Below are 12,243 nucleotides of genomic sequence, written 5' to 3' on the forward strand. Positions count from 1 at the left end.
GGATCTCCAGGATCGAGCCCTGGGCCAAAGGCAGGCGCCAAACCACTGCGCCACCCAGGGATCCTGGATCTGTTCTGTTCCAAGATCAATCTGGCGGAGGCTTTAAGGGCAGGTGCCTTTTTTTAAGCGGTCAGACGTAGAGGGGTCAGGTCTGAAGAGTCTGCCCAAATCCTCCCCTTTTTAATGGGATTTCATCAGTCCCGGGCCCCTGCAGACCTCCTCTACTTCTGCCTATTATGGGTTCTGGAGTATTGTCAGCTGATGCTGGTCCCAGTGAGATCTCCTCGCTGCAGTACCTTAGCTGCTTGCACCATTGCTCGACACAGGCCCCTGCTTGCCACGAGAGACTCCTTGACAACCAGTTTAAGGAAGTAAGAGGAGAGGCAAGCCCTGGCACAGCTTCACGAGAACGGAAGCCAGACCACAACAATGTGGTGCAGACAGGAATGGTCTGGTTGGACACACCCTCTGCAGCAGAATGTCCACGGCCCTTGGCACTGGCCCCGGAGTCCAGCCCGGCTCACAGGCCTACCCATGGCCAAGGAGAATGGAGCCCCTGTTCTGGAATCAGCACACTAGATGCCAAGAAGTGATTCTTCAAATGGAAATCAGGAAGGATGAGTAGATGCCGGACAACCAAAGAACAAGTAATTCCTCCCCAGCCTCTGTCTGGTCTCCGGTAAACCGAGATGATGACAGCTACCTCCAAGTTACCGAAGATCTAATGAGGTTGTGTAAGCAAAGCCCTTAGGCTAGCACACGGTGAGTGCTTCACAGTTACTAGCTGCCACTGCTGTTTTCACTATTCTTTGTAGTCCTCATCACCACCTCTAAAGGCTGCATGGTTCCCCATTCCCCAATGATTCCAACAAGCTCCAAAGGACATCTCCATTAATTATATATGTGCTAAAGATCTGCTGCTTGAAGCAGCTCTGAACCTGTGAGAAAAACCCAAGTGGATCTACCCTATATGCTTTGAGGCCTTCAAATACCCCACACTCACTTGTAACTCAGATGCTAGACAATGAGCTACTCTAGAATTAGAGCTGGGAAGGGATTCTGAGCTACTTTCATGGTTATGCTAGAGAACATGTTGTTAGATCTCATTCAGTTTCAGTGACAAAGGTGGTAAAAACTCAACTTTGGATTCAATTCCTGTGTAGCATCATAGAAAGCAATTCAAAAGCTCAAAAGAGACGTTAAGCCCCTCCTCCCACTCAGTTCCATCTGGCTGCCACAAGCCACACACACAAAAAAACAAACAGGACAGGATTTTGCCTGGGTCATCCTCTGAGGATTCCCAGCCCCATTCTCTTTCTCCTCCTCCTTTAGACAATCTACAGCCTGGATCATGACCTGTAGAAAAATGGAAATCTTCTCCCCAGAGTCCCAATTAAAATCCAGACTCATTCCCTTTGAGCTACATGTCCCCACTGTGACTAACACTCTATCCCCTTCTAAACTGTAAGTTCCAGGAGGGGAGGTTCCACATCTGTCCAATTCACCATATCCCCCTGTACACAGCCTAGCACCTGACACAATACATATTATGTGCGTGAGCAGAAATCAAACTCCCACGTTTTCATTCCAGGGAGGCATTTACTTCAATTTTTATAATGTTTGTGAGAATTAAAAAATATGATTATTTAGCTTTTGCTTTGAAACATTTCAGGTCACTGCCCATCACAAACTATTTGGGGAAGAAAAATTTGTTTTCTAAGATTTAAACTATAAATTTTTTGTATTACAGCATTTGATATCAAGAAAGTAAGTATGGGATTCTTTAACTGTACTACATATTAATACATAGTGGAGAAATGTTATACTGAGGAATGTGATCCACACATCTTTTAAAAATTAGATTTTAATATGTTAATTGTAGAGAGTAAACAAAATAAATTTGATTTTATACTGACAGTCACAGATCCTTTGATGATCTCTTGGGCTGTTCATGACAATTTGATTATGTTCTGCTTACATTAAAGCTATTTTTCAGTTCAGGTCTACTCTCTGTGAGTAAACAAAGACATCCAGAGAGTGACATAATGCTCATCTAAAAAAATTTTATATGAAAGCAATGTGCTTCTCAGCCGTAAATCCACTTATTATTTAAGAATCATATTCCACTCATATTCCAAGGGTCTTGGGAAGCCTAGAAACAAAACAATCACATTCTGACTCACAAACAAACAGATTTAGGCAGGGTGATTATAAATCAAGTCCAGAAAAATTCAATTTCAGGGTATAAACATTGTGAATAAGAACAATGACATTACCATCGCATTTTCTCTATTTTTCCAAGATGGAGGAAATATTTCATCAACTTAAAAACAAAAGAATCAGACAAATAACTAAAGGAACAACTCTCTCATGCTGCTACTCCATTTATTGTAAAAAAAATTTAAATTTTCACATCGATGAAGCAAGCCCAGGAATGACACTGCAAGACTACAGCCTGCCTGCCACGAGCTTCCCACAAAGAATCATCTTTGAACAAATCAATATTTCTCAATCTTTTCATATAAGAGGAATCATTTATGAAATGAAAAATATTTTACTTCAGACTTTTAAAAAATTCAGATATCTTTAATTTACGAAAAATCTCAGATATATGTAACAGTATACAGTAGCACTACCCCAACAGAAATGTAATATGACTCATATACATAATTTTAATGTTTAAGTAACCTATTAAAAAGATCAAAGGAAACAGATGAAATTAGCTTTAATTATATATTATCATACTATATCCAAAATATTATTATTTGAACATATAAACAAAAATTGAGATAATTTTACATTCTTTTTTGTACTAACTATTCAAAACGCAATATATACGTTATACTTGCAGTACATCTCAATAAGCATTAACCACATTTCAAGTGCTCAGTAGCAACACGTGGCCAATGGCTGCCCTAGTAAACTGAAATATAGAGAATAGTTTTTAAAACCCCATGAATTAATCACCCAGCTCCAGTCATCATTAACTCATTAACTCATGGATAGCCTTGTTCCCTCTAAATTCTCTGCAGATTATTTTGAAGCAAATGCTAAAAAATCATAACATTTCATCCATGTCCAAATTCCCTTATCTTCTTTTTTAACAACTGTACAATTGCTCGAATTGGGATCTAAGCAATCAAATATGAAAGCTCTTTTAAACGACATTTTTTGAAGACACCGACATGATAAGAATTGTACTTTTAATAAAATGCTTCTTTGATTCAGATGTTTATTACACACCTATCTTGTGCCAAATACTGCTCTCGTCCCAAGACACAACGAACAAGACTCAAAGGAACTTCTGGTTTAGTTCCTGGGTGCACACTAGGACCACTCAAGGGGGACTTAATAATACTAGTTCCATCAATGGGCAAATGGATAAATAAAACATGGTATTACAAACTATGGGGTGGTATCAGGCAATGAAAAAGAATGAAGTCCTGATCCATGCTGTAACAGAGATGAACTCTGAATACAACACTTCCATTGATAGAAGCTAGACACAGGAAGACCACATACTATATGATTCCAATTACATGAAATGTCCCAATAGGAAAATCTATACTGGGGATCCCTGGGTGGCTCTGGGGTTTGGCCCCTGCCTTCGGCCCAGGGTGTGGTCCTGGAGTCCCAGGATCGAGTCCCTTATCAGGCTCCCCATAGGGAGCCTGTTTCTCCCTCTGCCTCTCTCTTTCTGTGTCTCTCATGAATAAATAAATAAAATCTTAAAAAAAAAAGAAAAAAGAATATTGATACATACATAAAGTAAGTTAGTGGTTTCAGGGTGACAGAGAAGACTGCTAATGGGGGTCATCTCTTTTGTGGGTGATGAAATGTTCTAAAATTAATTACGGTGATGGTTACACAACTGTGACTATGCCAGGAATCACTGAATTGTATACTTTAAGTGGGTGAACTGTATAAAATATGAAAGCTATCTCCATAAAGCTGTTGCTTTAAAAATAAGTAACTGGATGAAGTTTATGCCATTCACACAATGGGATACTATCCAGCTATGATACAGAATGGAAAAAAAAAAAAAAACTCCTTTAAAGCAAAACAAAACAACACAACCCCAGTGACCAGCTCTTTTTACCCCAAGCCCCTTGATCCAAAAGCTTCGGGAGTGGGGCCTACAGAGGGAAATTTATTAAAAGCAATTCTAATGTTCACCAAATAAGAGTCAGTGGCTTCAGAAAAGAGTCAGTCAAGTGATTCAACAGTTACAAAATGGTATGCTCACTGCTCCCTATAAAATGGGTAGGCCCAGAGTGCCAGGAGCATTCTCCAACTTCAACTTTGGGAGACAGCAGAGGACTTTGTGCACAGGATATCCATGCTGAAACATGACAGACAAGTGGGACTCAGCCAGGTGGATGTGGGTGAGGAAGAGGAGATTACAAAGAGGATAGAAGTTTATGCAAAACTGGGAGGCCAGAGCACATGACACATAGCCCTGCGGATATAGGCAGGAGCTGAATTGAGTTCAACATGACTGGGAAACACAGCAAAGTGATGAATGATGAACTGTGAACCAGAGCTGATTCATGGAGGATCTAGTAAATCTGGTTAAAAACGTGAAATGTTCATTTATCTATAAAAAAGTGAACAAGCGACGCCTGGGTGGCTCAGTGGTTGAGCATCTGCCTTTGGCTCAGGGCGTGATCCCAGGTCCGGGGATCGAGTCCCACATCAGGCTTCCTGCAAGGAAGCCCACTTCTCCCTCTGCCTGTGTCTCTGCCTCTCTGTGTCTCTCATGAATAAACAAAATCTTTTCTAAAAAGTGAACAAAATTTTGTTTCAATTCCATACTGTTTTAATCTGTTTTTAATAACATTACCAGATATATGAAAAAATAGTGCATTTAAAGACATTTATTCTACAATGTTTGTTTTGTGAATGGGTCTGAGAGCTCCCTGCAGTATCTCCAAGGTGAAAACAGTCAGAATGGGCACTCTCTGTGGATTTCAATAAATAGGATTTCTTTCACTTCAACCTAAATTGATGAAGACATTACGGTATTGTGGACCAAAATGTAGAAAACAAAATGCTACATTCCAATGACTTTTTTCCCAGAATATTCTAACAATATAACCAAATATAACACTTTCATATTCTCTCTTTAATTGAGCACCTACTATGGACAGCCTACTGTGCTTGGCGATCTGATGGATAGAAACACGAGGCATGGACACATGCTTTCAAGGCATTTACAGTCTACTGAGGGAGGCAGTACATCTGAATAAATAACAAGCCAGGAGGCACCAGAGTGGAGGAATTGGTTGAGAGTGGGGGGAGATATGAAAGGAATAAAGGGCGAAAGGAAAGAAAGAAATCAATATACTCAGTGGTCAGAAACTGAACTGAGGACTTTCACCTTTTAGTTCAGCCTTGAAAGACTTGGTTTTTCACAGCAAGAGACAATGACCATGCTTTCTAGGCAACAAGAGGGTAGGCAAAAAGCAAAATGCTCAGTTGCTGAGTAAAGTGCAGGCTGCCAGTGCTCAGGGTTGGGGAATGAAGGGTAAAGGCCGGCACTGAGCCCAGGCTGCCAAATCCTGACTCTAGGCTAAGGACTCTACGACTAAATGGGGAAAGAAAGGACCTGGGATTTCAGTCTCAGATCCATCTAGTATTAGCTGTAAAGCAGCCACACCTGGAGCTATAACAGTACCTACTATGGGTGCCTGGGGTGGCTCAGTCTGCCTTTGGCTCAGGTCATGATCCTGGGATTGAGCCCTGTACTGGGCTCCCTGCTCAGTGGGGAGCCTGCCTGTCCCACCCTCTCGGCCCTCCTCCCCAACACATGCTTTCTCTCTCTCTCTCCCATAAATAAATAAAATCTTTAAAAATAATAACAGGCCTACTCTGGTCTTGCTCTGAGGATTAAAGGCAATAAGTCATCTACAGCACATAGGACAGTATAGCACAAGAAGTTCAGCAGCTACTGCTGCTGCTATTAATTTCATTATCATTAACTATATAAGCCATTCAGGAATTTTTAGCAACACAATGACAGCATTTAAAGAATTTACCTGCCTGCGATATGCAGGAGAGCCCGAGGGAGGAAAGTCCGCCTGTAAGTAATGTTAGGACAGTGCGCAGAAGTCCCTAAGACCCTGAACTAACAGGGTGCAGGGGCAACAGGAAAGGATCCGTGAGAAAGGTGCTGAGGAGGAGAGAGCCAAGAGTTCGGGTAAGCATAAACTGTGGCCTGAAACAGTAGCGACTGGGAAGTCAAGACGGAATTTTCCAGAAGAGAGGACTGAAAAGCTGATGAATAAGATGTAGACAGAAAAGAAATTCACAGGGAACTATAAACAACTCTCAATTATGCATGTAAGGCTCTTTCAACTGAACAGCTTCCACCTTCCTCTTTATGCACACCCCCATCACTTCTGTGGGCATTCTAGGTTGGAGGGTTCCCCAACCCCTCCTGGGGTACTCCTGAAATGGAAGGAACAGTTAAGAAAACATAGTATTTCTAAGAGGCACATTATAAATAAAACTGAATTATTCAGCCCCTCGTGTAGGGAAAAATATTAAACTGCCCCCTAAAACTGGAATGGAAGTAGAAGGAAAAAAGGATGGCAAATTCCTTTCCACCCTATTTTGCCATTAGCCCTTTAGGTGGTAACCATGAAGCAAACTTCTCCTTGCCCTCAGTTTCAGTACAAGAGAGCAAAGAGCTGAAATGTAGCAGCTTTACTAAAAGGTTGCTGCAGGAGCATTTAGAGTCTGTAGTGCTTTCTGACTCTCCCCAGTTCTAGGAATGGAAAGAGAGAAACCAGCTAGCTTTCCATCACTTTTCCTTAAGAGGCATAAAGCATCCCTGTGTTCAGAGTTCATTTACCATAGTGGGTAAGACCCATCAGGTTTCTCTTTAGATTTAGGTGAAAGTTTCAATGTAAGCGAAAGAATTTCCTTTCCTCCTTATTATTAAATGTCCCCCATCTACCAAGCCCACAAACCATAAGCTCAACCACAAAAATCAATGGCAGTAAGAGTCTCAACAATTCCAAAAAGAGTACAACTAGATGCTTGATACCGACAGCAGTCAAGTGCACAGCCCAACCTGGCATGGTTCAAATGCACTGTATCACTGGACTCTATAAGGCAACAACTCATTGAATAGCGGGAGCAGGAGAGATTTCTGTGCCGTGGAAGGAGCTAAAGATTCAGAGTCAGAAAGACAATTAACAAAATCTAGTTCAGCAATTTACTATCGACCTGGGGTTAGTTCTTGAACCTAGGCTGCAGTTTCTTGATCTGAAAAATGGAGACAACCTCAAAACACTGCCTATAAGAGGGTGAAGATTAAATCAGCAAATGCAAAATAAATAAATAAATAAATGAATGAAATAAATAAATAAATAAATAAATCAGCAAATGCAAGCTATGGCAGCCTGGTGGGATCTGTCCTACAATAAAACTATTAGCTAGCATCAAAACTGTATCTCAATAATGATAAAGCACCAAGTATTCTTTTGGCTAAGCAATACAGTTTTTAGTATATGTGCTGCGGAAGCGAGCACTAAGCAATGCAGTTTTTATTACAAATAAAGCTAAACGTCTATCGGCTGTAATGGTGAAAACCACATTTTAGCTTCTTGGAAGTGGTCCAGCACAACAGAAAATGAACTAGAATTTTAGTTCTGCCAGGATAATCTTGGGGAAACTGGTTAACCTGCTAGAGCCTCAACTTCCCGTCTGCTTAGAAATACCTAACTAATAATAAGACTATGATAATGTTTAATGAGATAATCTATATAAATCTCCTAGCACATATCCAGTTCTTAGTAGGTACTCAATCAATCATAGTTACTGGTACACGTTAATTTTCCCAACAGGAAAAAAAAAAGGATATATAACCATGAAAATCAAAACCAGCTGTGAAATCACCATTCTTTCATATTTTACAGAGAAGTTTTTATTCATTTATCCCATAATTTTTTTCTTGCATCCCTACTCTGTGTCAGGCACTCTTGTTGACTTTGGGGATGGAATGATGGACAAGACAGATAAGGTCTCTGCTTGCCCGGAACTTCCACTCTAGTGGGGGGAAGGCAGACAGTAAACAGCCCCAGGAGATAATTTCAGACAGGAGAGTGCTATGAGGAACACAAAACAGGGTGGGGTGCCAGCACGCTGGTTGGGGGCTGCGGGGGGTGATGGGGGAGGAATGATCATTTAGCTAGGGTGCATTTCAGCCCAGGCCTGCCTGATTGGCGCCCTTTGGCCAGAAGGGGGAAATTCATCTTGTATGACATTTAGAGGTAGAGTCTGGAGGATCAGAAATCAGACCTACATTTTTACCTGTGTGAGGATCTCTTCTGCAGCTGCAGCTTCGAATATTTCTAAATACCCAACCCAGCGCTCCAACTGTGGGGGTCCGCGCAACATCTGGGGGCTTGGGTGGGGGGGGGCTTCAGATGCACCCAGCACGGTTCCCGTGCACGTCAGAAGCGACAAGTTCAGAGTCGCCCCCCGTCCCCCCGCCCCCAGGTCAGGGTCCTGCTGAGGCTGGTACTTTGTGAGACGCCGGGGGAAGAGGACAAGCGTGCGGAAGGTGGCCGGCAAGTTGCATTAACGAAGGAAGGCGGCTTGCCCGGGTTAAGAAATATCTGGACGATCAACCATAACGCCCTCCAGTGACTCTAGCGGCTGCAGACGCTTCCCAGGGCGCGGGACGCCCAAGGGGCGGGTGCCCCCGGCGGGGCAAACCGGGAGGGGGGCAGGCGGAGCCGGGGGCGGCGAGCGGGCCCGGGCCCCCAGCACGCCCCATCCCGCGGATGTGGCGCCGCCCGCGCTCGGCGCCCCACACAGGTTTCCTGATCTCCCGCCCCGCGCCGCGCCGCGCCTCTCGCTGCCCCCGGCGCCCGCACCCCGCCGTCAGTCCCGCCGCACCGTCCCTCCGAGGACCGCGCTCCAGGGTGGGCGGCAGCAGCCCGGCCCTGCCCCCGGAGCCCGGCGCCCGCCGCCGCAGCCATCCCCGCTGCTCGGGGCGGCCCCAGTGCCGGTTCTTCCCCGGGTCCTCCGGGGTCTGGGCCCCCCCCAACCGCGGCGCTTGCGAGCCCCCACCCCCAGGACCATTCCGGCGGGCGTGCGGGCGCTCACCTGCCGCGCTCAGCCGCCGGGGACGCCGACTCCCGGATCCGTCCGCTCCTCCGGTCCCGCTCCCGCGCCAGCCGCAGGCGATCGAGGCGGGGACGGCCCCTGGCGGATGGACAGCGGGGCCAGAGCCCGCCCCGCGCGCCGGCCGCCCTGCGCCGGGGGCCCCTGCTGCCCTGCCCGGCTCGCTGCCGCCGCGCTCGCGGGGCCAGTTCCCGGTACTTTGCCCAGAACTTCTGGGCGCGCCGCCCGTAGGTGAGCGGGAGGAGCAGCGCAGGGGGCGGGAGCGAGGGGGAGGAGCCTGTGGCGGCCCCGGGGGCGGGGCCACGCGGGGGGCGGGCGGACGCCGGCAGGAGGACCGCACCCCCACCAATCAGGAGTCGGCTCCGAGGAAGGAGGCGGGGCGATGCGCTGGGGAGGGGCGAGCGGATTCCGTGACGCAGGCTGGGCAGTTGGGACCCAGGTTCCCGGCAGGTGGGAAGGGAGGGGGAGCGGGGAGCTGCAGCAGCCTCGAAAAAGGGCCGCCGGCAGCCCCGCGCGCAGCTCACGTGCTGTGGGGGCTCAACGAACGTTCCTCGAGCGGCGTTTCCAGGCCCGGGAAGGAGGGAAGAGAAGCAGAACGGGGGGACGAGAGGGCGGAGCGGGAGGGGCTGGTTCAAGGAGACAGTGCCAGGGGACACACGTGCAAACGGGCAAAGAGGACTCGACCTCTTGAGGGTGTCACAGGCAAAGGGATGGAGAACGGAGAGGAAAACATAGTGAAAGGAGGGCTAGGCATCGGATGGCATCGCATGACAAAGGACAGAATCGGCGTGGGACGCCCGTCCAAGACTGTGACCCTAACATCCCGAGGCAGTGATGCAGAGTCGTGCCGGGGTCCCAGGAGAGGACCTGAGGGGAGTGTGGTGGTTTTGTTCCACGCTCTTCATGGACGAGGGGGCAGGGGGAGAGGGCATCGCAGTTGCAATGAAACTGCCGAGCTCCTGGGTGGACACGCAAGTCCGCCCGACCTGACTGCCCACTCGCTCCTCGCCCCCTTTGACCCTAGCAGGAAGGCAGCCTGGGTCACCTGGGGCCACGTTAGAGACTGCAGCACAGTGCCCCAACTGGCCGGGTGGGGAAGGGAATTAACTTACTCGGCGCCTGCTGCGGGCGCCTGGAGCAGGTGTGGGCTCGCTTGGGTGATGACGGCACCCCGGTCCCTGCTCTCAAGGCGCTTACGTTCCAGCGGGAAGCGCACCAGGCACAAAGAACGTAGACAAATGTAGACAAACGAGTAACTACTGCTGAACTCTGAGGTCATTGCTAAGCGGAGTTGTCACAAGTATGCGGTGGGGCGCTGGGAAGTACCCTGAGGGCTTCTAGGCGGAGGTGGCTTTTCTTTCTTTCTTTCTTTCTTTCTTTCTTTCTTTCTTTCTTTCTTTCTTTCTTTCTTTCTTTCTTTCCTTCTTTCTTTCTTTTCTTTTCTTTCTTTCCTTTTCTTTCTTTCATTTTATTTATTTATTCATGAGAGACACAGAGAGAGAAAGAGAGAGAGGCAGAGGGAGAAGCAGGCTCCATGCAGGGAACCCAATGTGAGACTCGATCCCGGGACTGCAGGGTCACGCCCTGGGCCGAAGGCGGGAGCTAAACCGCTGCGCCAGCCGGGCTGCCCGGGAGGTGGCTTTCGTGCAGATTCCAGAACCGGGGAAAGGAGCGGCCACACCGCGCTGCAGGCAAAGGAAATGAAGCTCCCTGGCGACGCAGCGAACCTGCCCGAGCGAGCTGAACGATGCGTGTGACTCGCCGGCTCCGAATTGTTAAATTGCAGCGCCACGTATCACCTGCGGCCCTGGACGCGTTTCCCGCCTCCCAACTGACCCCAAATTGAGGTTGCCAGGGGTTGCCAGGTGTCTTGCCAGAGCCACACTATCTACAATTCATTCACGGCGCTAGGTTTTCCGCGTGCTGGGGCGATCCCCGTGGCGTCGGGGACGTCCGGGCGGCCCGTCTGGGATCCGGGGGGCGGCGGGCGAGGGCGGGAGCGTCCCCACGCGCAGGACCCGCCTCGCGCGCACCCAGGGCCTTCGCGGGCCAGACCTGAAATCGAAGGACTCGGAAATTCTCCAGTGGAGCCCCGCCCCGGCGGAAGCCAGGTGGCCCCGCAGGTCTGGCGGGCGCCCGAGCCCGTCCGAAAGATCTCTGGGGGCACCTGGGCCACGCGCGGCCCGGAAGGCCCGAGCCGCTCAGACTCTTTTCCAAGCCCTTCCTCCAGTTTTCCGTGATTCCCCCCTGGGAGGCAGGCTCGCTCTTTCCTCCCTCTCCTCCAAGCTCTTTCTCCACCCCCCTTTTTTTTTCATTTCCACTCTCAACCTCCCACTCTTCACCCCGTTTCATTAGCCTTGTTTTGTTTTTCTGCAGGGGACAAGCCTTTTTTTTTTTTTCCCATTTTCCCAAGATTAAATGATTATTTAAAAAAAAAAAAAAACGCGGGGGACAAGCTTTAAATCCTAAAGGAAGTTATTAGCATAGGGCTTTCTTGTTGAAACTAGCAAACCCTTCCTAGCTTTTTCTTCAATTTCTTCCAAATAGCCAAGTGTGTCTATTTGTTTTTTCTATTTGTACTTGCCATTAGAAACGACAAATACCCACCATTTGCTTTGACGTGGATGGAACTGGAGGGTATTATGCTGAGTGAAGTAAGTCAGTCGGAGAAGGACAACCATTATATGGTCTCATTCATTTGGGGAATATAAAAATTAGTGAAAGGGAATAAAGGGAAAGGAGAGAAAATGAGTAAAAATATCAGTGAGGGAGACAGAACATGAGAGACACCTAACTCTGGGAAACGAACAAGGGGTAGTGGAAGGGGGGGTGAGCGGGGGTTGGGGTGACTGGGTGATGGGCACTGAGGGGGGCACTTGGGATGAGCACTGGGTGTTATGCTATATGTTGGCAAATTGAACTCCAATAAAAAAATTTTTTAAGAAAATTTTTAAAAATGTACTTGAGGCAGTTAATCGGATGAGTTATTCATATTCACACTGCGACTCACCTCCAAGAAAAAAAGGAACATACTGTGCCTTTTCAGAGTTTCATTTCCTCTTCTAAATAAGCTTCCAGGGACATAGACATGGCCAACATGCACAT

General features: G+C 47.5%; 1 protein-coding gene across 5 annotated transcripts in view; it reads right to left on the minus strand.

The window, feature by feature from the left end:
* OSBPL3 (oxysterol binding protein like 3) overlaps nt 1–9,347 on the minus strand; it is a 178,977-nt gene extending 169,630 nt beyond the window's left edge. For all 5 annotated transcript variants that reach the window (XM_055314546.1, XM_055314544.1, XM_055314545.1 and 2 more), the window contains exon 1: nt 9,121–9,347. The gene's annotated coding sequence lies outside the window, so the exon portion shown is untranslated. The remainder of the gene's footprint in view (nt 1–9,120) is intronic.
* Between the last annotated feature and the right edge of the window lie 2,896 nt (nt 9,348–12,243).

The sequence above is a fragment of the Nyctereutes procyonoides genome, unplaced genomic scaffold (genome assembly GCF_905146905.1).
Source record: "Nyctereutes procyonoides isolate TBG_1078 unplaced genomic scaffold, NYPRO_anot_genome, whole genome shotgun sequence".
NCBI classification, from domain to species: Eukaryota; Metazoa; Chordata; class Mammalia; order Carnivora; family Canidae; genus Nyctereutes; species Nyctereutes procyonoides.